Genomic DNA, 25,319 nt, shown 5'->3' on the forward strand with positions numbered 1-25,319 from the left:
TTGGTGGGACAGGGTCATTTTTTCAAGACAGAGAACCTAAGTTATCTTAAATAGTCCAGGCTAGCCTCACAGTGTGGGCAATCCTCCTGCCTCAGCTTCCCAGGTGCTAGGATTACAAGTGTGTGTCATTATATCCAGCTAAGGTTTTCTTTAACAAGCAGATCAAATGGCATTCCCAGAAACTTTGTGCAGTAGCTGAGTTCCCAGCTGCCGGAGAAGAGCTGGCAGTTTTGTTATGCAGGGGTTTTTATCATAATGGAATTCATTGCAATTTCACCAACAGCCTGAATTTCCAGAGTCTCTCGGAGACTTTATGAGCTGTGCGAGTCTGATGTTTCCGATAAATAAGGGGAGTGATTTGAATCGTAAACAACAACAAACCGGCTGCCCTGGAGAAAGAAAATACACAAGAATATAGAGTTCCTTTGTAGTTCTAAGTGTTCTGCCATGACTTCTGCTAGGAACCACTTACATCAGAAAATCCAGTGCCCCTACTCAGTTGCATGAACCGCTGTGCAAGTCGCCTGAGGTCAGACAGCAGGCCTCTAGAGCAAGATGGTGCCAAAATCACAATGTCTTGTCATGGTCCTACAGAATAATGTCCCTGAATACTGATCCCCATTGTCCCGATAAAGTCTGTGGTAAGCATGCACCAGCAAACAGGCCTAAAGCCTCCTTCCCGCCACACTTGATCTCTAACTCTATGCTCGGCCTTTTCCTCACAGCATGAAGTGGTTTAGAATCCCACCAATAGGTCACTTGAAGGTACAAGATGAATCTTACAAGAATTAAAAGATAATCGGCTCTCGGAAGCTAGCTATTTATTTATCTTTGAGATAAACTCTTACTATGGAGCCCAGGCTAGCCTTGAACTTGCAATCCTCCTGTTTTCACCTTATGAATGCTGCTATTAAGTTGTGGGCTACCATGCTCTGACTTAGCCATATATGGATTTAATGTCTAAGACCATACCAAGTGCATAACAGACAACAGACTTTTAATGGGTGGGATATCAATTAAAGGAATAGAAAAGCACAGACAAGCTTGTAATTTGTCTCCAGCTCTCTTGAACTGTAGAACATAGAACCGAAGTAAGGCACGTGAGCATAGATTCTGCTTTTAGTGCTGAGCTCTTCTCTGTATCCAGCATTTTAACATGTCGCTCCAGACTGTCACTGCCAGGACCGGGATTCCCTTCACTCTGTGCCTTGATCTGTAAGGACAGTTTGGAGCTGAAGGCGGCAGTGGTGAAGACTGCTGATAACTGGCCCTGAGCTTACTATCTTTCCAGACTCAAGTTGGCTTCTAAAGTAAAAGTGGGCAGGGCCCTAAGTGAAATCAAAAGTAAACATGGGCCCAGCTTTGTCAACTCTTCTACCAAGGAAGGAACTTTACCCTTCTACCAAGAACCAAGGAAGGAACTTTCACAGATTGGACGCTTCCTCATTTCCATAAAAGGCTGTGCCCCTCACAGTCATGTCAAAAACTACATCTGGTTCTTCATCAGAAACATCCTGGGTCTGGAGAGGTGGCTCCGCGGTTAGGAGCACTTGCTGCTCTTGTGGAGGGCAGGTGTTCGCCTCTCAACACCCACATAATGGCTCACCATCATCCACGTCCCCACTTCTGGGGGATCCAACACCCTCTTCTGACTTTCTTGAGCACCAGGCATTAATGTGGTATACAGGCATGCATACAGGCGAAATACTCATGCACATACAATAAAAGAAATAAATCTAAAGAAACAATCACCTGTGTCTTATCCGGTCCTGGTGGCACACATTTATGACATGTGCTTATGATCCCAGATACTGGGAAAGCTGAGGCAAGCGGACTGCAAGCTGTGGCCTGCAAAACCCAGGGTGTGCCCCTGGGAGAGTGATTTCCTACTCCTGGAAGGAGAGGGAAGTTCATAGTCAGAAGGTAAACAACACTTACAGCCGAGAAAGCCTTAACTGGATTCACAAGCTGGAGGGACAGGGAAGTTCACAAGAGTCCGAAAGTAAACACAACTTACAACTGTGAGAAAGCGGTAACAAGAGTCACAGGCCCCGCCCCCAAGGAATAACAATGTAATAACCAGAAAGAGCAATGGCTGGGAAGGGGGAATCCACTCTCTGTCCAGGGGGGAACCCACTCTCTGTCCAGGGAGTCGCTGCAGACTTCCTTCTCTGCCTACTTCTTGTCTCCTGACTAATAAGAATGAGAAAGCAAAAGGAGTGAGCGGAACAAGGGTTTTTTAAGCCAAAGAGAAAAAGAAAGCTGTAGATGGGTCACAATGCAGCAGCAGGAGACTGGAAAATGTCCACCACCAAAACCAGGAACTCCGTGGCAGCGTGAGAAGGAGAAAAACAATTATATCCTCTTCCATAACCCCTGTCCATTACCCACATTTCCTCCTTGGTGGTGGATAAATGCATAAAATATATTCAATAATGAAAATGTAAGTTTTAATGTGAACCTATACAGCCTTTATTTTGAATGTCTATCCTGATCTATATAAGTTTATTAAGATGTATAGAGTTTGTATTTGGTTAATTTTGATGTGGTCTTTTTGTTTATTTGAAAGTATTTGTTTTTTTTTAAATAATGTTCATTTAAAAAGAGAAAGTGCTTGCCATCGAAGAGGCTGGGTCTAGAGCCTTTTAGTAGGTTTAGGAAGGCCCTGACTGGTTAGCTGTAGGTATGAAAAATAAGTGTAAGGCAGAAACCAATCAGAGGGAAGCCCACCAAACTGAGAAGGGTTCTCAGTTAAGCCCTCATCTCAGTCCCCTCCTCACTTTGAGAATATTTCATGACTGTGGAGGTAACGTGAGGAAGATGGGGTATAACTGGAGGTTTTCATGTTTTGCTTCTGGTCACTGGTTCCCATTGCAGCCTGGGGTCTTCTACTGCAATCAAAATGCAGTGTCTGTGTTGACCACGCTGGTGACGCAACTGCCTTTGAGTAGTTCTTGCCCCTGTAAGCAATTCCTCACCCCTGCTCTGTAAGTAACCCGAAGAAAAACTCAGTTTTACCAAACCCAACTTAGAATCCTTGTTTCAGCTGGTTAGTGAACTGTTTTTTGCCCCTATCAGCCACACAACAGGGCTGGTAGTTACTTTTCACCTTGTTGCAACAAAATAGGAGACAAAGTAGCTTAAGGAAGAGAAGGTTGACTGTGTTTCAGGGTTCCAGGGTAGAGCAGATCACCTGAGGAGTTGTGACAGCAGGAGCAGGAGCTTGAGCTAGACAGCTTCATTGCATCTGCGGTTGGGAAATAGAAGGGGATGAATGATAGTACCCAGCTCACTCTTTCTCCTTCTATTCGGTTCAGGACTCCAGCCCATGGAATGGAGCAACGTTCAGTCAATCAACTTAATCCAGAGACTTCCTACAGGCATATCTGGAGAATAAGCTAGTCTAGGAAATCTCTCACAGGCATGCCCAGAGGTTGGTCTCATAGGTAACTCTAGATTCTTTGGGATTGACAAGGAATAGTAACCACGACACAAACCCTCTCCAAAGACAAAAACAAAGCTGGCCAGAATCCTACCATTCAGGAGGTGGAGGCAGGAGTTCAAGGCCAGCCTTACTACATAAGAGTCCTAGCCCAATCTAGGTTGTGTGAGACTTTGTCTCAAACACCACACACACTCAGACACCACACACACACACACACACACACACGCGCGCGCGTGCGCGCGCGCGCAGAAGAATAAATTAAAGGCACTGGAGAGAAGTCTTAGTAGTTAAGAGTATGTGCTGTTCTAGTAGAGAACCCAAGTTCAGTCCCCGGCACCCACATGGGGTGGTTCACAACCATCCATAACTCTAGCTCCCAGAGGTTTGCCGGATGCCTCTGGGCTCCAAAGGCAGCTGCACTCTAGTGCACACACCCGAACAGTGGCTCTCTAGTGCACACACCCGAACAGTGGCTCTCTAGTGCACACACCCGAACAGTGGCTCTCTAGTGCACACACCCGAACAGTGGCACTCTAGTGCACACACCCGAACAGTGGCTCTCTAGTGCACACACCCGAACAGTGGCACTCTAGTGCACACACCCGAACAGTGGCTCTCTAGTGCACACACCCGAACAGTGGCTCTCTAGTGCACACACCCGAACAGTGGCACTCTAGTATACACACCCGAACAGTGGCACTCAAGTGCACACACCCGAACAGCGGCACTCAAGTGCACACACCCGAACAGTGGCACTCTAGTGCACACACCCGAACAGCGGCTCTCTAGTGCACACACCCGAACAGTGGCTCTCTAGTGCACACACCCGAACAGCGGCACTCTAGTGCACACACCCGAACAGCGGCTCTCTAGTGCACACACCCGAACAGCGGCACTCTAGTGCACACACCCGAACAGTGGCTCTCTAGTGCACACACCCGAACAGTGGCTCTCTAGTGCACACACCCGAACAGTGGCTCTCTAGTGCACACACCCGAACAGTGGCTCTCTAGTGCACACACCCGAACAGTGGCTCTCTAGTGCACACACCCGAACAGCTGCACTCAAGTGCACACACCCGAACAGTGGCTCTCTAGTGCACACACCCGAACAGTGGCTCTCTAGTGCACACACCCGAACAGCTGCACTCAAGTGCACACACCCGAACAGTGGCACTCTAGTGCACACACCCGAACAGCGGCTCTCTAGTGCACACACCCGAACAGTGGCACTCTAGTGCACACACCCGAACAGTGGCACTCTAGTATACACACCCGAACAGTGGCTCTCTAGTGCACACACCCGAACAGTGGCACTCTAGTGCACACACCCGAACAGCTGCACTCTAGTGCACACACCCGAACAGTGGCTCTCTAGTGCACACACCCGAACAGTGGCACTCTAGTGCACACACCCGAACAGTGGCACTCTAGTGCACACACCCGAACAGTGGCTCTCTAGTGCACACACCCGAACAGCTGCACTCAAGTGCACACACCCGAACAGCGGCACTCTAGTGCACACACCCGAACAGTGGCTCTCTAGTGCACACACCCGAACAGCTGCACTCAAGTGCACACACCCGAACAGCGGCACTCTAGTGCACACACCCGAACAGTGGCTCTCTAGTGCACACACCCGAACAGTGGCACTCTAGTGCACACACCCGAACAGTGGCTCTCTAGTGCACACACCCGAACAGTGGCACTCTAGTGCACACACCCGAACAGTGGCTCTCTAGTGCACACACCCGAACAGTGGCTCTCTAGTGCACACACCCGAACAGTGGCTCTCTAGTGCACACACCCGAACAGTGGCACTCTAGTATACACACCCGAACAGTGGCTCTCTAGTGCACACACCCGAACAGTGGCTCTCTAGTGCACACACCCGAACAGTGGCACTCTAGTGCACACACCCGAACAGTGGCACTCTAGTATACACACCCGAACAGTGGCTCTCTAGTGCACACACCCGAACAGTGGCTCTCTAGTGCACACACCCGAACAGTGGCTCTCTAGTGCACACACCCAAACAGTGGCACTCTAGTGCACACACCCAAACAGTGGCACTCTAGTGCACACACCCGAACAGTGGCTCTCTAGTGCACACACCCGAACAGTGGCACTCTAGTGCACACACCCGAACAGTGGCACTCTAGTATACACACCCGAACAGTGGCTCTCTAGTGCACACACCCGAACAGTGGCTCTCTAGTGCACACACCCGAACAGTGGCACTCTAGTGCACACACCCGAACAGTGGCACTCTAGTGCACACACCCGAACAGTGGCTCTCTAGTGCACACACCCGAACAGTGGCTCTCTAGTGCACACACCCGAACAGTGGCTCTCTAGTGCACACACCCGAACAGTGGCTCTCTAGTGCACACACCCGAACAGTGGCTCTCTAGTGCACACACCCGAACAGTGGCACTCTAGTGCACACACCCGAACAGTGGCTCTCTAGTGCACACACCCGAACAGTGGCTCTCTAGTGCACACACCCGAACAGTGGCACTCTAGTGCACACACCCGAACAGTGGCACTCAAGTGCACACACCCAAACAGTGGCACTCTAGTATACACAAAACCAAACAGTTTTTAGAAGATGAGTGGGAAGAAGTCTAGCCAGAGTCCTTGTCCAGTCGACTTAGAAAGGAGGCAGAAGCACCTGAAACCTCAATGCCTGGGAGACTGAGGAGGGAGAAAACCTCAAGGATGCTAAAAACCTGCTCTCCAGGGCCACCTTGCTCTTCTCCTCTCTCGTCTTGGTCAGGCAGTCATAAAAATGTACCCATCAGCATTTGAATAACTTTCCCCACCCCAGCCCACCATGGTCATGACCCCCAGGAGCAACATGAATCAATGATTTTTTTATGCATATCCTATATACTCGTGATCAAAATGCAGTCTTAATGGCCTCCTGCAGAAGGACCCTCTGGTGTCAACATGTCGGCCTGGGCAACACAGGCTACCTCTGTCTCAAACAAACAAGGGGACAGGGAGTAGGGGTAGAATTTTCAGAGCTGGGGTTCATGGTGGGCCTCAGGCAATATTTAACTTTGGGGGACTCACAGGAGTCTGAAGAAACCACAGACAAGTCTTCAGAAAAACTCCAGCACCATTGACTCTACGCCAGAATTAACTTTTGCTTTGCTGCCTTAATTGACGAAATAATAGCCCCATTCCTTAATGTATGCTGAACAGAAAGTCATGCACAAGTCCTCAAAAACCTAACAGCCCAGCGTCAGAACAAAACGGTGACCAGAAATCAACACGTATGTGGATAACTATAAGCCAGTGGTGGAGAATTTGAACAGGTTGAATTGGGGAGAGACCTTACAAGTTTGTACTCTGAGGCAATGGCTTTAAATAGATGGGTGTGGCAAGTTGACTTAGGGGACCCTACCTTATATAGCAGGCCAGTAAAGTAAGTTAGCTATGAATCTGAGATTAAAATGGCACTGGGCTATGGTGCTTAGGGGTCAGTGAGAGTGAGACCACAAAAGTTGGGGTCTGGGTGGGGACTGCCACAAAAATGCTGATGAATACAGTTTTATGACACCAGGCCAGGACACAAGGGATTTAGATGAGCGAGCTGGCCGTAGGAGCGCGGCCTTGAAGTCCTCCGTTCATTGTCAGGGTCAGAAGTTGGCCCTGTGTCCCTTCAGTAAGACGAAAGAAAGCCACGGGAGGGCAGCGGGTGACAGAGAACTACACAGGGCTGGCGGGCCTGAGAATGAATCCTAGCTGCTGTGTGCAAAGCCCTAGGTGTGCGGACAGAAAGGAGCCAGCAGGAAGGTTACAACAGGTCAGGAATAAATAACCAGAAGGCGGAGGATCCCGGATTCCGTTCTGCCTTTTGTTGGGCGAGGAGCGCCAGGCAAACGCGTCTACCTAGGCTTTGGAAGGAAGCTGTTGGACCGTCCACCCCCGGCCGCGGCCCCGGATGACTGGAGGCACCCGGGGACTGGGGGAGGTAGAACCCGGGACCGCGGGGCTCCGCCGTCCACCCGAGGCCCCGCAGCGGGGACCCCGGAGTAAGTCGGGGACCGGCCGCGCTGCGGCGGGAGGGGGCGGGCGGGCAGATCCCACCTCTTCCTGAAGGAAGCGCCCTCCCCGCCGCGACTGCCGCCGCCGCCACCACCGCCGCCACCGCCGCCGCCGCAGGTCACGGCCCGCGAGCTGCTGCCGCCCGGAGCAGGTAGGCGCGGCGTCCTCCTCCGTCCCTCAGCCCCGCTGCCCGGCCCGTTCGGCTCCGGGTCCCCGCGGAGACACCACCCGGGCGGTGGCACTGCCTCCCCAGCCCCCGAGCGTGTGCTCCCGAGCCCGAGGCAGGCGGTGCGGCTCCGCGGCTCGCCCGTCCCGCTCCCCGCCGCCGCAGTGCCGCCCGCGGCCCCCACCCGGCCCGGTGACAGGTGTCCCACCTCCGCGGCCGCTCCCGGGTGGGGACCGGGAGAAAGCGGCAGAGCTGAGCCGACCCCGGGCGCTAACTTGCGGTGCCCCGCTGGGCGCGCGTTCCTGGGAAGAATCGGGGATTTGGGACTGAGTGTGGGCAGGGGTGCCGGTCGCCGGGCACTAGGCAGCTCTGGTTGTCCGTGGTCATAATAATTTTAAAAAGTCGTCAGCCTCGGGTTATGGAGAGAGCCTTCACTGAGTGAATGGTTTTCCCCTCCTGAAATGAATCAAGGGAGAATAAGGGGTTTCCCAGTTGAAACCCATGTGCCTTCGCCCCCCCCACCCCACCCCGTTCATCCCTCTCCATTCACCCCTACCCCCGTGACACTTTATTATACCCTAAGCACTTTGCTGGTCTTTCGGTTGCGGTTATTATGGCCAGGTCTTTCAGGGCTGGGCCAGGGTTCTGATTGCCAGTGTGAGAACACAGCCCAGGTGGAATGGAAGCCAGCCGATCTCCCTGGGCGATCCCACGCCGACCTCCTGTATGTGTGGTCCTGTTAAGGAACCGAAATACACCGGCATATTGAAAAAGCAGGGCAGAATAAAGCAGTTCTTAGATCTATTACAGTAACACAGCCGAAAGGGCAATATTAGTTTCTGCTTCTCCAGTTCTCTGCTTGAATCGAAGACAGATTTTAATAATGCAGGACTGTAGCTCCATTCTGGGCTGCAGTTAATAAAAAGGGAGGCGAATGTGAATGTATAAAGCCATGGTAGCAGTAATAAGCTGACCCACTTAAGGTTTCCCATGTTGAGGGTGAACCGTTAGGCACACACATGTAATAAATGCAGAGTGAGTAATTTTACAGTCTCAACTTTAATGCACCAGATACCTAACTTTTTCTTACATGTGTCCCAGAAAGAACCTTACTTCTAACATTAACTGTAGCTGTCTCTCCATCCCTCCATGCGTGTGTCTCGCTCTGTCTCTGTCTCTCTGTGTCTGTCTGTCTGTCTCTATCTCCTTCCCTCCCCCATCTATCTTTCTCTCTCTGTCTCTTGTCTCTCTGTGTCTGTTGTCTTTATCTCCTTCCCTGCCCCCCCCCCATCTATCTTTCTCTCTCTGTCTCTGTCTCCTCCCACACATAGAAAGTCTCTCTTATGTAGCGCTGGATTCCTGAAACTTACTCTGTAGACCAGGCTGGCCTCAAACTCACAGAGATCCACCTGCCTCTGCCTCCTAAATACTGGGATTAAAGGCGTGCCCCGCCACACCTAGCAGCTGCCTTCTCTGAATGAACTAGAAGTGTGAATTTAATCTTCCTGGCATGAGCAGGGGGATCTTCATGATTTGTCCTTGATGTATAAATTGCTTAAATGTTTTGCAAGCCTCCCAAGTTGGAAGCTCAGAAACTGGACGTAGTAAATTGACATTGAGCAAACATAAACTATTTGAAAAATGCATGTTTATAGTCTGCAGTTAGCTGAATGACACTTCTTTGGCTTGTCTAAATTTGCATTATAATATCTTGATAGCAGTTGCTTAATCCATGTGTTTCTCGTCAGACGCTTTGTGAGGAGGGCGGTTTGTTTTGCAGGGTCATCGTTTTTCATGAACGTGATGATGCTTCCTGCTGGTCTCTGCTCCAGCCTGCTGCCATCTCTCTCACAGCCGTCCCCTGGCAGGACTGTGTTCACCTGTGTTGCTTTGTGACTGCCAAACTCTTTCCTCGTGGCCAATACCTCTGTAGTCCAGTGGCCAGTCTGGAGCCCTGAGAGAGGGAATGCATGTTGCTGTAATCTGGCCCTTTGGGATCGTTTCAGTGGCCAATTATGCAGAACGATACTGAGAAGATGATGCACTACCTGGCTGGCAGTCTTCCTCTTCCTAAAAAGAACCTGTGACGTTGGCCTCAGGACTTAGTAGGAATGAGGCTCTTGTCAGGCCCACGTGACTATCATTATCATACTGTTGTGTGGTCTTGGGTAGGAGTGTGGTATGCACATGTGCGTACATGCGTGTGTGTGTGTGTGTGTGTGTAGGCCAGCGGTCAATGTTGCATGTCTTTCCTTAATCTCGCGCCACGGTTGTTTTTTGAGATAGTTTCTCACCAAACTTGGAACTCCTTGATTGTGCCAGGTTGTCTGGACCAATGAGCTTCAGAAGTCTACTACCTCCACCTCCCTTTCTGTCAGCCTGGCTTGGGTTGTAGGTACCCAGCACCATGCTCAGCCTTTTTCATGAGCACTAGAGCATTCAAACCCAGGTCCCATGGCTTGCCTGCCAAGCACTTTATAGGCTGAGCCGTCTCCCCAGCCCAAAGTGGAAATACTAAACACAGAGAGTTCAGACAGGACAATAGGAACGATATGAGATGATGGGAAATTTTGGGTGTTCCCTGGGTCATGCCAGCTCTAGTAGATTAGGCAAGGTTTGGAGCTCTCCTACTGGGTTAGAAATGAACAGTTTCCTTTTTATATATAACCCTGTCGAGAAAAGTACTACCCAGTATAACTTTCCACACGGATGGGAATATTCTCTAAGTCTGTCTTATAACCACAATTCACGTGTGGCTGTTGAAACGTGGCCAGTACAATTGTGGAACAGATTTTAAATTTTATTTAAGTTTAATTAATTTAAATTGCCACGTAGGGATAGTGGCTACCATATTAGGTAGTGCAACTCTGAATTCCCACCACTCATTTCTGATAGAGATACATTTTGATGACAATTATCCCTTAATTAGGGAGAAGTAGAAATTTGCATTATACTGCCGGGGATTAAGATTTAACTCGGGAATCCTGCCTTATGAAAAAGCACTTGGATTTGTGCTGGAGTTCATTCCTACTCTAAAAACAGTTGGCTTTTTAAATTCCTGTCTCTGACTGTTACAAAAATAAGCATCACTTTTGGGTGTTGGCACCGTGTTTGGGTGGGAGCTCACACAGGAGCACGTGGGTGGGAGCTCACACAGGAGCACGTGGGTGGGTGCTCACACAGGAGCATTTGAGTGGGTGCTCACACAGGAGCACGTGGGTGGGTGCTCACACAGGAGCACATGGGCGGGTGCTCACACAGGAGGAGCACGTGGGCGGGTGCTCACACAGGAGGAGCACGTGGGCGGGTGCTCACACAGGAGGAGCACGTGGGTGGGTGCTCACACAGGAGGAGCACGTGGGCGGGTGCTCACACAGGAGCAGCACGTGGGCGGGTGCTCACACAGGAGGAGCACGTGGGCGGGTGCTCACACAGGAGGAGCACGTGGGCGGGTGCTCACACAGGAGCACGTGGGTGGGTGCTCACACAGGAGCACGTGGGTGGGTGCTCACACAGGAGGAGCACGTGGGCGGGTGCTCACACAGGAGGAGCACGTGGGTGGGTGCTCACACAGGAGGAGCACATGGGCGGGTGCTCACGCAGGAGCACGTGGGCGGGTGCTCACGCAGGAGCACGTGGGCGGGTGCTCACACAGGAGGATCACGTGGGCGGGTGCTCACACAGGAGGAGCACGTGGGCGGGTGCTCACACAGGAGGAGCACGTGGGCGGGTGCTCACACAGGAGGAGCACGTGGGCGGGTGCTCACACAGGAGGAGCACGTGGGCGGGTGCTCACACAGGAGGAGCACGTGGGCGGGTGCTCACACAGGAGGAGCACGTGGGTGGGTGCTCACACAGGAGCACGTGGGCGGGTGCTCACACAGGAGCACGTGGGCGGGTGCTCACACAGGAGGAGCACATGGGCGGGTGCTCACACAGGAGCACGTGGGCGGGTGCTCACACAGGAGGAGCACATGGGCGGGTGCTCACGCAGGAGCACGTGGGCGGGTGCTCACGCAGGAGCACTTGGGTGGGTGCTCACGCAGGAGGAGCACGTGGGTGGGTGCTCACGCAGGAGCACGTGGGTGGGTGCTCACGCAGGAGGAGCACGTGGGTGGGTGCTCACGCAGGAGGAGCACGTGGGTGGGTGCTCACGCAGGAGCACGTGGGTGGGTGCTCACACAGGAGGAGCACGTGGGTGGGTGCTCACACAGGAGGAGCACGTGGGTGGGTGCTCACGCAGGAGCACGTGGGTGGGTGCTCACGCAGGAGCACGTGGGTGGGTGCTCACACAGGAGCATCATTTGCTCTGTGCACACTGTGGATCTCATTCATTCTCAGTGTTGGTTTCTGCACTTGATAAGTTTAAAGCCGAGGGGGAGAGGTATAGAGAAAGGAGGGCAACCGCCTGACTGTTCCTCTCCTCTCATCCCTGAGAAAAGCGACAAACAGCTTACTCCGGGGACAATTGAAGGCTGAAGTCTTCATGTGACAGCCCTTCATATCTGGCTTCTTTCTCTGGGGCTTCAATCTAGACACCTCTCCCCCGCCCTTGCTCCACACCGCCTGTGGGGTTTACCAAATCCACTTAAAATACCGCCTACTATCATCTTTAGTAAAGTGGGATTTGATTCAGCTTCTACTGGATGGCTTCCGTTTTTAAACTAACTCGCTTTGATTAAAACTGTTATTTTGGTGGTGGAGAGAGCACACTTTATAATGAGATGATTTCACAAGACCTCGCTTCTCACATTTCTTGAATGAGTGACCCTCACCCAGAGGCCTAAGAGCCCCTCTGCAGGGGAGAGCTGAGAGTCATCGGGGTCCCAGTCTCTGAGGGAGGGACAATCTTTCAGTCAGTCATTTAGGGATTGTTGAATGTGTTGGGATTTATTAGAATTAGGTTAAAATAGCCCTAAGGTATTTTTGACTTGAAGATATTATCAGTCTAGAAGGACACTGGCCATCCCACAAGGTGATGGAGATGCTCAAATAAATTTAATGAATGCTTCATATAGTTCCAATACCATGCCAAAGTCTCTGAAATAAAGTAGCATGTCTTTTTAGCTTTTTTTAAAAAAAACTTTGTTAGTGTTTTCATACACCATAGTATTTTCAAACTGCTTATCTTGGGTCTTAAAATCAATTTCTAGATGTGAATCAGCATTTCCCTTCTGAAACAGAACCAGAAAGATGCCTGTACATTGTACATTCCTCTATGGAACCTCTGTTTCCTCCATGTATAACCATGGCCAGGCCACAAGGAAGCAGGCAGATGTGGCTTGAGCCCTGGAGAAATGGGACCTCTAGATTTAAACCTTCACTGCACAGCCCAGTTCGTCTCTTCAACATGATTTAGGCATGTTCATTATCTGCAGTCGTGTGTGTGTGTGTGTGTGTGTGTGTGTGTGTGTGTGTGTGTGTGTACTGGCTCAGATGCAAAGTCCTGCTTGTGAAATTCATCTTGTGACCCCTCTTTGAGAAGACACATGTGGTCCCCAGCAATAACCAGTGCTTACCAAGCACTCCATGCAGCATGCCCTACGTGAGTTATCCTGTTTTCCTTTGATGAGGGAATTCTGTTCCCCACACTACCTACGTCTCATTTGGCAGTGAAGCAATCAGGCTGGAGACAGACAGTCCACGAGGTCGGTCACCCTACGCCCCGTATGTGATAGCGTCACATACATAGACGGGACATCTGCAGACCTGTGACGCTCAGGCGCTGTGCATCATGGCACTCGTGCAAATATAGTGATTTTCTGCGTGAGACTGCGTGTGATGGGGAGAGGGAAATCACTACAGTTCTAGGGTGAAAGCCCTCACTGCTGCCAGCCAGTGGTCTCGGAAGGTTAATGCCCTTCAAGAGGAGAGGCGGCCTGGTGCCTACTAAATCTGAGCATCCTGGAGACTGACAACCTATTACATCTCCAGCAGTGTGTTCTTCCTGCCTGCATCCCCTAACTTCTGCATTCTGGTTTGCAACAAGCAAATGACAAGTACTCTAAGGAAACAGGTCCGTCTCCTAAGTCCCCCGCTGTGCAAAATCACCAACATTTTCTTTTCAAAAGTACTTCTTTCCTGTGAGGGCCTCTTGGCGTAGTCCTCAGACAGTAAATGGAAAACAGCTGGGCGGCTAAGTCAGTTGTGCAGGCTTACCTGGTGCTGGAGAGGTCCTGGGTCTGACCCCAAGCCCCACAACTGGAAAAAGAATGTTTAATATAAATAAGAACATAAATGAAAATCAGTGTCTTAGGAGGTCTTCAGACTGAGGCTGGAAATCTTTCCCCCCTGCTCCGCTGTCATCTAGAAGCAGATTCCAGGTTTCCTTTTGAACAGGGCTAAACACAAGTGACCAGAGACTGTGCTGGGTAGAACAGGAGAAGCCACAGCTTGCCAACAAGCTTAGTTTCCCTCTGTTGAAAGTCCAGAGGCTGTGGCGAACATGCTAAAAAATCTGTAAATGACTCACTTTGTTCAAGGCCACAGAATTGTCTGCTTCTCTGAACGGTGGCATCGACTGTGCCTGTGGAACCGAGCTTGACGAACTGTTTTTGAGAAAACACTGCAAGTCGTATAGACGACGCCTGAGAAGTAATCGTTCTTAACTGCAGCAGTAGAGGAAATCAGCCTGCAGTTGAAATGGCATCATCTCACCCTGAAACATTCGTAGTAAATGACTATGATAACTAACGTAAATGCAAGCATCTCCAAACAGAGCTTAGGAACACAGCTACCGTTCATCCAACGTGTGGGGGCAAGAGGCTGAGCCATTTCCCCAACCCCTCATTGAATATTACTTTTTAAAACCCATTTTGTGTGTTTTTTCGGGTATAGTATCATGTAGCCCAGGCTTGTTTTGAGATATATGTCTATATCTCTTCTCCCACACATTAGATGGAGACTTCAGTTTCCCTCCCCACCACTCCTCCCAGTTCCACACACACCCTTCTCCCTCAGATTCCCTCGTCCTCTGTTTCCCTTGATCTCTTTGTACGTTAACATCAGGAGATGACCCAAAATCCCAGATCCTCTTCCCATAGGTTGAGATTAAGGCATGTGACAAAATTAAACGTTTTGATTATGATTAGGTTTATTCTATTCTTTCACGTTTGTGATGATTCGGCTGACAAGGAAATGTTTTAAATGGCATTAGCTGGGAGTTTTAAGACATGTTAAAAAGTGGCTTCTTAAAATAGCTAAAATGGGTGTTGCAATGCTGGAAATCTACACTAGTTGGTTAGAGTCTTGCAAACTGTTTGTCAATTCGTGAGTGAATAGAATAGTTAAGCAATGGTGACACTGAGGCTGGGGAGATGACCCGGGGGTTTAGAGTGCTTGTTCTCACAGAGGACCTGAGTTTGATTCCCAGGACTCACTGGTGGCTCACAACCATGGGTAACTCCAGTTTAGGTTATGGCATCCTCTTCTGACCTCTGTCTGCACACCAGACATTGTATACGCGTGGCAAAACACGTGCACACATGAAATCAATAAATAAAATGGTGACGTTGTTGTAAAACAACACAAGCAGAAGTATTAGTTTTAATTGAACTTGGGTGTTAGTTTATTAAAATGAGGCTTCTTCTGTGATGTAGCTCTCTTGGGGCTCCTAACAGAAGTAAAAGTTAAAGCTTCCAGATCTGCCAAGACTTAGTGATGTATGCAGAATCATGAAGATGGAGCAGTAACGGGATGTTAAGCTAGGGGTAACAGTGCTTCCTTTTGTGACACTGTATCCCCACACACCCTCCACTTCAACGCTCTAACATTTTTAAATTTTTACCATTTTTATCAGTGACAGCACAGTGCCTGCAAGGACTATGTTTATATCCCTTGTAACTTTAGCGGCTAATGCAATTGATCTTTAAAAAGACAATTATCTTCCCTATGACATTTTGATTGGTATTTCTCCCTTTTAATTTCAGCTTATATGTGGCATAAAAATTGATTTACATGGAGGGAAGTGGGCTGCCATTTCATAACATAATTTTGATTGCACATCTAGGCTTGTAGACCTAAAGAGAAAATTTCTCCATTAACTGAATTGCAGAACAGCTCCAGTTGTGACCAGATAGGGACACGTTGTGATCTGTTAAGACCAGGCCACTTATCCAAGTCATGTCTGCTTGCAAAGCCATTAACAGAGTTCAGAGATGTGGCTTCTAGCTCTAGTGGTGCCTGTAGCATGGTTCCTGGCTCAGAGGCTCAGAATGACTGTTTGAGGGAAGGAATGGGATATACAATTGTGTATGATGCATGCATGTCAGTCCCAGAGTTTAATGTCAGGTATCTCCTCCAGTTGTTCTTCCTTTTGAGTTTTGAAACGTCTCTCATTGATCCCAAGACTCACCTTTAGATTAGTCTGGCTAGACAGCAGGCAGCAGGAATCTGTCCGTCTCCACTCTCCGAGTCGTAGCATGGCGGTGCCAAGGGTCTGAACTCAAGTCCTCAACTTGCGTGGCAGGCACTGTGTTGACTGAGCCATCAGCCCAGCCTCTCAGGATGGCTCCTTTTCTCCCTGTTACTTCCTTCTTATTAATAACACAGATTTTAACTCATTCTTTCTGTGTGGAAAATTAAAAGTGTTCTAGATGGCAATGGTTTCCCTGTAGGGTGTCTGAAAGCTACACAACACCTTGGAAGTCATGTGATTTATCTCTTGGAGTCCAGTCGCCACAGGAGGAGGAGGAGTCTTCTTTACTCTCTCAGACCACGACCGTTTTACAGTTCTTACATACTGTGATCCAGGCTGTCTTAACATGGTTCCTGGTCTATACCTGAGACTCACTTCCCCTTCAAATGTGCTCTTTCTCTTCACCTTACAATTAATCCGTACTCTCTGTGTTTAGAAGTTATAGTCGGCAATTTAGTTTTATCTTAGGGCATTTGACTATCTAATGGCAGAGTCCAGCAAAATACTATAAAGTTTTACTAGACATAACCACTCATCTGTCCCCACATTGCCTAGACTGCGTCTATACCACCAAAGAGTTGAGTGTCGGGGTCAGTGACTATTCGGCCCCCAAAGCTAATGATATCTACAGTCGGGCCTGTTGTGGGATAGATTTTTATGAACTTAATTCTACCAGCCGTATGTGGCTTTAGATGTAGTTAGCATGTGACCTGCCTTCTTGTGCTGTCTAAAGTGCAGCATCCTTCCATTAAGTAGTCCAGAGAGACCCTTGTCCATTGACAGGCATGGGCATGTGCTGAAATGATAGAGTTCTTAATGAGCTGCTACCTCAGACAGTGCCACTGCTTGATGGGGGACAGGCAAGCCAGGGGCAGAGGTTCCTAGCCTGGTTGCGTGGTAAAAGCATCTGAGAAGCTAATGATCAAGCTGCATCCTTGATCAATCAGATCAGAATCTCGGGGCGAGGGGCTCTTTACAGGCACCACATTTTTATTAAAAACTCTCATGTGATCCCATCAAGTTTGGCTGGCGAGGTGGCATCAGAGGGTGACAAGGCAGTCTGTGTACCACAGTGTCCCCTTGGGGCATTACAGAGTGTGCCTATGGGCCAGTGGCCAGAAATGAACGTCTGAAGGCTAATGGGGCTGATATTATCTTAATCATGAAGACTGTGACAAATCTTTGAGGTTAGAGTCTAGGCCCAACAGGTTGTCATAGCAACAAGAACTCACTTACCCCATAGTGTCAAAGTGCCAATTTGCATATTACAGATTAGTTTCAAAGAAGGAAACATGGAACCTCTTCTGATTCTTATGTCCAGGGCTTTACATTATACTTTCAGAACACATTTCTGCCGTGACTGTATGTTTGAGATAAGCAAGTGCCCAGTGCAGGAGCAGCAGACATGTAAACAGCCTGAGATAGCATAATACTGAAGAAGCATGGGATATTGGGAGAGAACATTGGTATAAAAACTAGCCAACGCAACTGACCCCTTGTCAACATGACATAAGCCAGAGTCATTGGGAAGAGGCACGAACTCTCAGTTGAGAAAATCCCTTCCTAAGATTTCCTGCAGGAAAGTTCGTAGAGATTTTCATGACTGATGAGGGAGGACCGCCCACTGTGGGTAGGGGCCACCCCTCAGCAGGTGGTCCTGAAGTGTATTAGAAAGCAAGTCTGTGCAAGCCGTGAGGAGCAAACTAGTAAGCGGCATTCCACCAGGATTTTGTTTCTGCTCCTGCCTCCAGGTCCCTGTCCCGAGTTCCTGGCCTAAGTTCCCTCAGTGATGGGAGTGGCCTGACAGCCGTGAAATGAAACAAACCCCCTTTTCTCCAAACTGCTTTTGCTCATGGTGTTTTATCACAGAAATTCTGAGACAGTCACTCCTCCAGTCTGCTCCAAAGGCAGTGCCTCTTCATGCCTAACATTTTGTCTCTTGTGTGGCTTCCTACCTCTTCTCTTCTTGATCAGTGCCTTTCCATTGGTCACACATTTGCAGATTCTATTCATTCATTCTTTTCTGACATTAAATAAAGCAGGTGGACCCCACAGTGGGGGCTCTGTTGTCACTGAGATGCTGGTAGAAGCACATCTTTGCGTGAACAATTGATCACAAACTGAACCGAAAACAAATGCTCAGAGAGTTCCGCCAAGTGAATTCTTCCCCAACCTAGTGTGACTCAACAACCTTGGGGACTTCTTCAGAGTAGAACCAGACCAGTGCCTTTTTTTGTTTTGTGAAAAAGAGGTTAAGTGAGTGGAGCCCTTCTGGCTAGGAACTCAAGGTCCTCCTGCCCCCGCCTCCCCGGCACTGGGACTGTAAAGTGTGCACATTGCACTCGGCTTGTGTCCTCGTAAATGAGGGCTTCACTTAGTGTGATTTCCCAAGGCTTACTCGCACTGCCGCAGATGAGGGAAGCTCCTCTTTTATAACCGAAATGCTGCACTGTATGAATACACCACATTTACAGCAAAATGATTTCAGCCTTGAAGAAAAAGTAATACTTGTTAGTATGTGTAAGTATATTAACACACACACACACACACACACAGAGAGAGAGAGAGAGAGAGAGAGAGACAGAGAGAGAGACAGAGAGAGAGAGAGAGAGAGAGAGAGAGAGAGAGAGAGAGAGATCTCCATCTACCAAAACAGATTTTTTAAATAGCAGTATATGGCAAAGGCTGTACTGTTACAGGAAACATGTCTAGTTATATGTACTTTTAAGTCCGGGAGACTTTGCCCATTCTGTGTACACACATTTCTTTACTGTCAACCCATAGCTAGTATCTTAGTTAGGGTTTCTATTGCTGTGAAGAGACACCACGACCACGGCAACTCTTACAAAGGGAAACATTTAATTGGGGTGGCTTGCAGTTTCAGAGATTTAGTCCACTATCATCATGGTGGGACATGGTGGCTCGCAGGGAGACGTGGTGCTGGAGAAGGAAGTGAGGGTAGAGAAGGAGCTACATCTTGGTCCCCCAGGCAACAGGAAGTGGTCTCAGTATCATACTGAGCAAAGTTTGAACAAAGGAGATCTCAGAGCCCATTCCCACAGTGATATACTTCCTCCAACAAGGCCACACCTACTTTAACAAACCATGCTTCCTAATAGTGCCTCTCTGTAAGAGTTTATGGGGACCAATTACATTCAAACCACCACAGCTGGACTATAGGAATAAGAACCAGAACACTGTGAGCATTTAAGTGTCTAATGGGAATTCAGAGAGTGTAGACAGAGTGATTTGGGGTTTACTGCAGGCTTGTCATTGATTTAGTCTGATTTGTGCCTGTTATTTTATCTTTCTGTACTAATTTAACACATCCTCTCAAATACTGATTTTAGCAAATTTAAGGCATAATGAGTATAATTTTGCTGCTACTGTATGCTGAGCATGTATCATTAAGTGTGTGTGTCACCTTTCCTCCTTTCTCCTCCTGTTCTTTCCCAGTGGGTAACTGGAATCAGGAGGAGTTTCTATTAGGAACCCTGTAGATGTGCAGGAGCAGGACGCATCGCCTCCCCTAAGAAAACACAGCTCCGCAGACAGCCGCAGGGCCAGTGTGAGCTAATGGGGATATGAGATTGACTCGGGTGAGGATTAAGTGAGCTGCGCAGGCAAACTTTGTACAGAGAAAGAAGTAGAAGTTTGTCGTTCACGCTTACGCTTTCAGGTAAATTATACGACCACATTCATATGCAAATATTTGTGGTCAATTCAGTAATCTACTTAAAAATAAATGAATTGGCATGTTCCATGATGATAGAAATCTCCTAAAGTCAGACAGGATTCAAGGCACCCTGTTCCCTATCTTGGAATACTAAATCCATGGTATTTACTATTCTTGATACTCGAGTCGGTAACAATATAACAGACATTTGAAAATTGCTGCAGATAGGCCCCACATTTTAGGGTGGGTGCTTTTATACATTTGTCCATTTCTGCTGTATGATTCTGAGATGTTTGGATTTATGTGTTTTATCTGACCTTCTATATAAATTTTCTTTAACTTCACTAATATTTCAGTCTGTTCTCTGGTCTCACGGTTTTTGCTAATAATCCCATTTCCATATGTTTTTATTTCTGTCTCTTGCTAGAACAATAGAAATAAACACAATAGTATTAATTTACTCTAGTTTTTGTTTATGGGGAAAGCTCTCTTCTCATCCTAATGAATGCTATTGGCAAATAGGAAGAGCAAGCAGGGAGGAACATCATAGAGCCCTCTGACCATAGTTTGCCCATGTATTTTCTAAGAGATGAGCAGTGTTTTATTAAATGTCATTCAATATCCATGGAGCTCACCTTCGACTCATGAATGCTTTATGCTGATGATATCAATATAAATATTTCTCAGGATAAACTCTTTTAGGTTATGAGAGTTTTTTTGAGACTAAATCTGACTGTGTTGCCAGATCAGCCTGGAACTTCTGAGCTCAGTTTATCCTCCCTCCGTAGCCTCCTGAACATGTAGGACAATAGGTGTGCATATGCTAGTGTTTTGTTGACTTCATGTGTTGTATCCAATTTGGATTCTTCCCCATGTTGTTCATAAGAACGGTAAGCAGGTAGACTGTATGCAGTTACCTTCGGGGATTACATTGTACACATACTTTTATGTTCTGAATTTTCTATCTATATACTATAAGAATTTTTAGATTCTTTTTTAAGACACATTATAATGCCTGTATTATATACTATGGGTTCATTATAACTTAATCCTTCCAGTTTTAAAATGTAAACATTATATTTTTACTTATTTATTGTGGGGGATGTGAGGGCAGTTTGCAGAAGTTGCCTATTTGGTGGGTCCTGGGATCGAACTCAGGCCATCGGACTTGGCAGGAAACACCTTCTCCTACTGAGACATCTTGTCAACCAGTTACTCCCTGTATTCATTCTTTTATCGTTCAAGTTTTCCCTGATTTTTTACTGTTTACAACACATGCAGGCTTGAGTATGAACCTCTGTTCCTACCCCTTGCCATTTCTTTAGTGTGTTTGTTTCCAGAGGCCTCAGCAAGTCTCCACAAACAGCAGCCCTGGAAGCCAGAAATCCAGAATTAAGATGCTGGCCCTTTAAAGTCTTGCTCCCTCTAAAGAGTCCAGGGACTAGTTTCTCTTGCCTCCCTGGTGTGTGGCACCATCAATGCTCTCTGTGGCTGTCATCTGTGTCTGTGTCCTCCCTTCGCTGCTCAAGGACACCAGCAGCACCATGAATCTCTGAGGACCTCTTAAGATTGTCAGCACCCACCTCACAAAGGCCCTTTTTCAGATAGTCACACTCGCAGGAAATGGGGGTGAAGACCTGGACATATCTTTTCCGTGGCAGCCAGGTTCACCCCGACCACAGATTTGTGTTGGAGGACAGATTTCTCAAGCCTCCCGATCCCATTGCCTCTTGTATTCCTTGACTGTCTGGAGCCCGACATTTTTGTCATCAGGGTATAGATCACCCCCATTTACCTACACTTGCCCTTGCATTAAGAATCTGGTTTTAGGTCTTTACCTCTTGGACAGAGAAAAAACGAAAACTTTGGTGAGTTCAGCAGAAATTCCTGCATACAGCGGGGCATTTCTTTCTTCTCCCGTAAATCTTTCTTTGCATCATTTTTTCACTCATTTCCCCCGTGCAGTAGCTATATTCCTGTGACATTATGTGTAAAGACCATCGGCCTTCTTCATGCTGCTTATAAGAATTCCCACAGATTATCACTTACCTCTTAGTTTTCCCAAAAATTTAGTCTAGGTGGTCAAAAATATCGGTATCCATTTGTGATTTCTTCCTATATTTCAAATTAAAGAAAATACTTTCTGAGGGCTGGAGAGAAAACTTGGTTAAGAGCACTTCCTGCTCTTGTGCAGGACCCAGGTTTTTTCCCCAGAACCCACAGTGGCTGACAACTCCCTGAACCTCCAGTGCCTAGGGCTCCGACACTCTCCTGACCTCCCTGTGTGCACAGGATACACATACCTACCTGCAGGCAAAACACCCACGCACACAAAAAGAAAACAAGGCAATCTAAAAGAGAGGGAGGAATGAAAATGCTTCCCTAGGCAGCCCTGAGCTGAGGATGTCCCCCAGGTTCCTGCCTTTGCTGCCACCAAATGCCCAGCAAGAAGCAGACTGAGGGATAAGGGGTTGATTTGGCTTCAGGTCACAGTCCATCACGGCAGAGAAGGCAGGTGGCAGGGGCTGGGGGCAGCTCGTTGTATTGCGTCATCAGTCAGGAAACTGAGGGAGATGAGCGCTCGTGCACAGCCCCCTTTCTTCCTTTTATTTAGTCTGGGACTCCATCCTGTGGAGTCAGGCTGCCCTCTTACAGGTAGGTCTTCTCATCCCACTTAACCTAATCTAGAAAATTCCCCCATAGGCATGCCATCAACTTGACAATCACCTTATTCCAAGGGAAACTTTGGTTTGACTGGCACACCAGGATCTAAATGAATAATTATCGTTTCAATTTGAAATTTTATTTTCCCAGCACATTTATTGAATGATTTGAATGATTGCTGTATTTATCCGTGGTTCCTTTAAAACACCTGTTCTCAGTGAGAGGTGCTTTTTGCCTCCCCTGCCCTAGGGATATTGGGCAGTATCAGTATTTCTGTTGTTAGAGTTGGGTGGGTAAGGAGCCAACAGGCAGAAGAAGGGGTGCAGCTACAAACCTCACAATGCACAGGGCAGCCCTCCAAGCAAGGGTTAACCGGCACAAGATGTCAGCTGCAGCTGACCTGAGAGAGAACCCAGGCTCGTGGGGCTTCATCCCAGAACATTTTTAAATATGTAAAACCCCCATTCCTCATCACTCCAGCCTTGCTGTGCATGGCCCCTTTGAGGAACAGCCAGGGTTCAGATCAGTACCTGCGTTTCCGTAGGTTGAACTGAAAACCCTTATAGGTACCATGCACCATTTCATCAGTGGGACCTGAAGTTGGGTGGCCTCTGGCTTGCATCCTCCCTCGGAGATGTACTTGTGACCTCCCCACGGCACACCTAAATTGCTTCTATGCACCGTGGCCAGACCGGTCCAAGCGAACTCTCCCAATTGGTTGGGCCGAAGGGCAGCAGTTTCCTGGTGATGGTATAATGGACATGAAGCATTTTGCTTCTGCAGCCGAGTGGAGGAGTTTGTCTTAGGGCTATGTTTTCTGCTCTGTTGACTTGTTGGTTTCTGTGCAGGACACCATTATTTTTAACGCTGAAGTTTATGATACACTTTATCTTTAACCTGTGTGAGAACAGTGATCTTCATGAGCCTTTTATGAAACCGGAGTGAAGAAAGTTGTGGCAGCTTAATTCCCAGGTGTGTTAGCACTGCACAGTAGGTGTGTCGTGTGTTAGCACTGCACAGTAGATGTGTCATGTGCTAGCATTGCACAGAAGTGTGTTGTGTGCCAGCATTGCACAGTAGGTGTGTTGTGTGCCAGCATTGCACAGTAGATGTGTCGTGTGCTAGCATTGCACAGTAGATGTGTCGTGTGCTAGCATTGCACAGTAGATGTGTCGTGTGCTAGCATTGCACAGTAGGTGTGTTGTGTGCTAGCATTGCACAGAAGTGTGTTGTGTGCCAGCACTGCACAGTAGGTGTGTCGTGTGCTAGCATTGCACAGAAGTGTGTTGTGTGCCAGCACTGCACAGTAGGTGTGTCGTGTGCTAGCATTGCACAGTAGGTGTGTTGTGTACCAGCATTGCACAGTAGATGTGTCGTGTGCTAGCATTGCACAGTAGGTGTGTCATGTGTTAGCATTGCACAGTAGGTGTGTTGTGTGTTAGCATTGCACAGTAGGTGTGTTGTGTGCCAGCATTGCACAGTAGGTGTGTTGTGTACCAGCATTGCACAGTAGGTGTGTCGTGTGTTAGCATTGCACAGTAGGTGTGTCGTGTGTTAGCATTGCACAGTAGGTGTGTTGTGTACCAGCATTGCACAGTAGGTGTGTCGTGTGTTAGCATTGCACAGTAGGTGTGTTGTGTACCAGCATTGCACAGTAGCTGTGTCGTGTGCTAGCATTGCACAGTAGGTGTGTCGTGTGCTAGCATTGCACAGTAGGTGTGTCGTGTGTTAGCATTGCACAGTAGGTGTGTTGTGTACCAGCATTGCACAGTAGGTGTGTCGTGTGTTAGCATTGCACAGTAGGTGTGTTGTGTACCAGCATTGCACAGTAGATGTGTCGTGTGCTAGCATTGCACAGTAGGTGTGTCGTGTACCAGCACTGCACAGTAGGTGTGTCGTGTGTTAGCATTGCACAGTAGGTGTGTTGTGTACCAGCATTGCACAGTAGATGTGTCGTGTGCTAGCATTGCACAGTAGGTGTGTCGTGTGTTAGCATTGCACAGTAGATGTGTCGTGTGCTAGCATTGCACAGTAGGTGTGTCGTGTGTTAGCATTGCACAGTAGGTATGTCATGTGTTAGCATTGCACAGTAGGTGTGTTGTGTGCCAGCATTGCACAGAGGTGTGCCGTGTGCCAGCATTGCACAGAGGTGTGTCGTGTGTCGAGACATGCCCCGCTTTTTCAGGGTTTGGTGGGGTTTTGTTTGTTAGTTTGTTTTTATTCCAGCTTTGTTTGGAGAAACATTGCTGTGTAGCCCAGGCTGACTCTAACTCATATTTTTTCTGCTCAGCCGCCCCACTGCAGGGGTTATAGTTATATGCTGTAACACCCGGCCTAACACACACTTTTTGAAAATGTCCTTCCCTCCCTTCTCATTGCGGAAGTTGGGAGGCGGCCCAGGAATCTGCATTCTGAGGGGCACCCGCTGTGACTCTGAAGTGGCCCTCCCTCAACCCCTCTTAGGGAGATGCCACTGTGAAAGCCGTGTCCAACCTGAGCAGCCTTTTGCTGCCTTTCCTCTTGATTATCTTCCAGAACTTTGTCCTCCATGCTCTACGCCTGTGCACGGTAAATGGATTCTTTTTCCTATTACATCTTGTAATTGTTATTGTTGATATACAGGAAAGTATTGATTTTTTAAATGCTTTGTATCCAACCAATTTGCCCAGCTCTTTTGTCAAATAGTTACACCTCTGCAGGTGAGGAGACGAAGGTGCAGTTGACGGAAGTCCTTCACCTGCAAACAAATAGTTTTTACCTTCTTTACAGTGTTACATCTATTACTGCCATGGTATGTAAGTCAGAAGTGGCGCTGCCTATTGATTTTATATCAGTCCCAGTCTATTTTTAGGGGGAGAGGGCAGTTCTCACTGTATAACCCTCTGTGACCTGGAGCT

General features: G+C 48.2%; 1 protein-coding gene across 4 annotated transcripts in view; it reads left to right on the plus strand.

Moving 5' to 3' along the window:
* Positions 1 to 7,108: 7,108 nt before the first annotated feature.
* Positions 7,109 to 25,319, plus strand: part of Tmem150c (transmembrane protein 150C) — a 69,011-nt gene continuing 50,800 nt past the window's right edge. Inside the window, exon 1 of one of the 4 annotated variants that reach the window (XM_075942954.1) lies at positions 7,109 to 7,487. The gene's annotated coding sequence lies outside the window, so the exon portion shown is untranslated. Of the gene's footprint in view, positions 7,652 to 25,319 lie in introns of all 4 variants that reach the window. The other 3 variants (XM_075942953.1, XM_075942955.1, XM_075942952.1) reach the window with 3 other exon arrangements.

This window comes from Microtus pennsylvanicus, chromosome 12, assembly GCF_037038515.1.
Source record: "Microtus pennsylvanicus isolate mMicPen1 chromosome 12, mMicPen1.hap1, whole genome shotgun sequence".
In the NCBI taxonomy this organism is placed as follows: Eukaryota; Metazoa; Chordata; class Mammalia; order Rodentia; family Cricetidae; genus Microtus; species Microtus pennsylvanicus.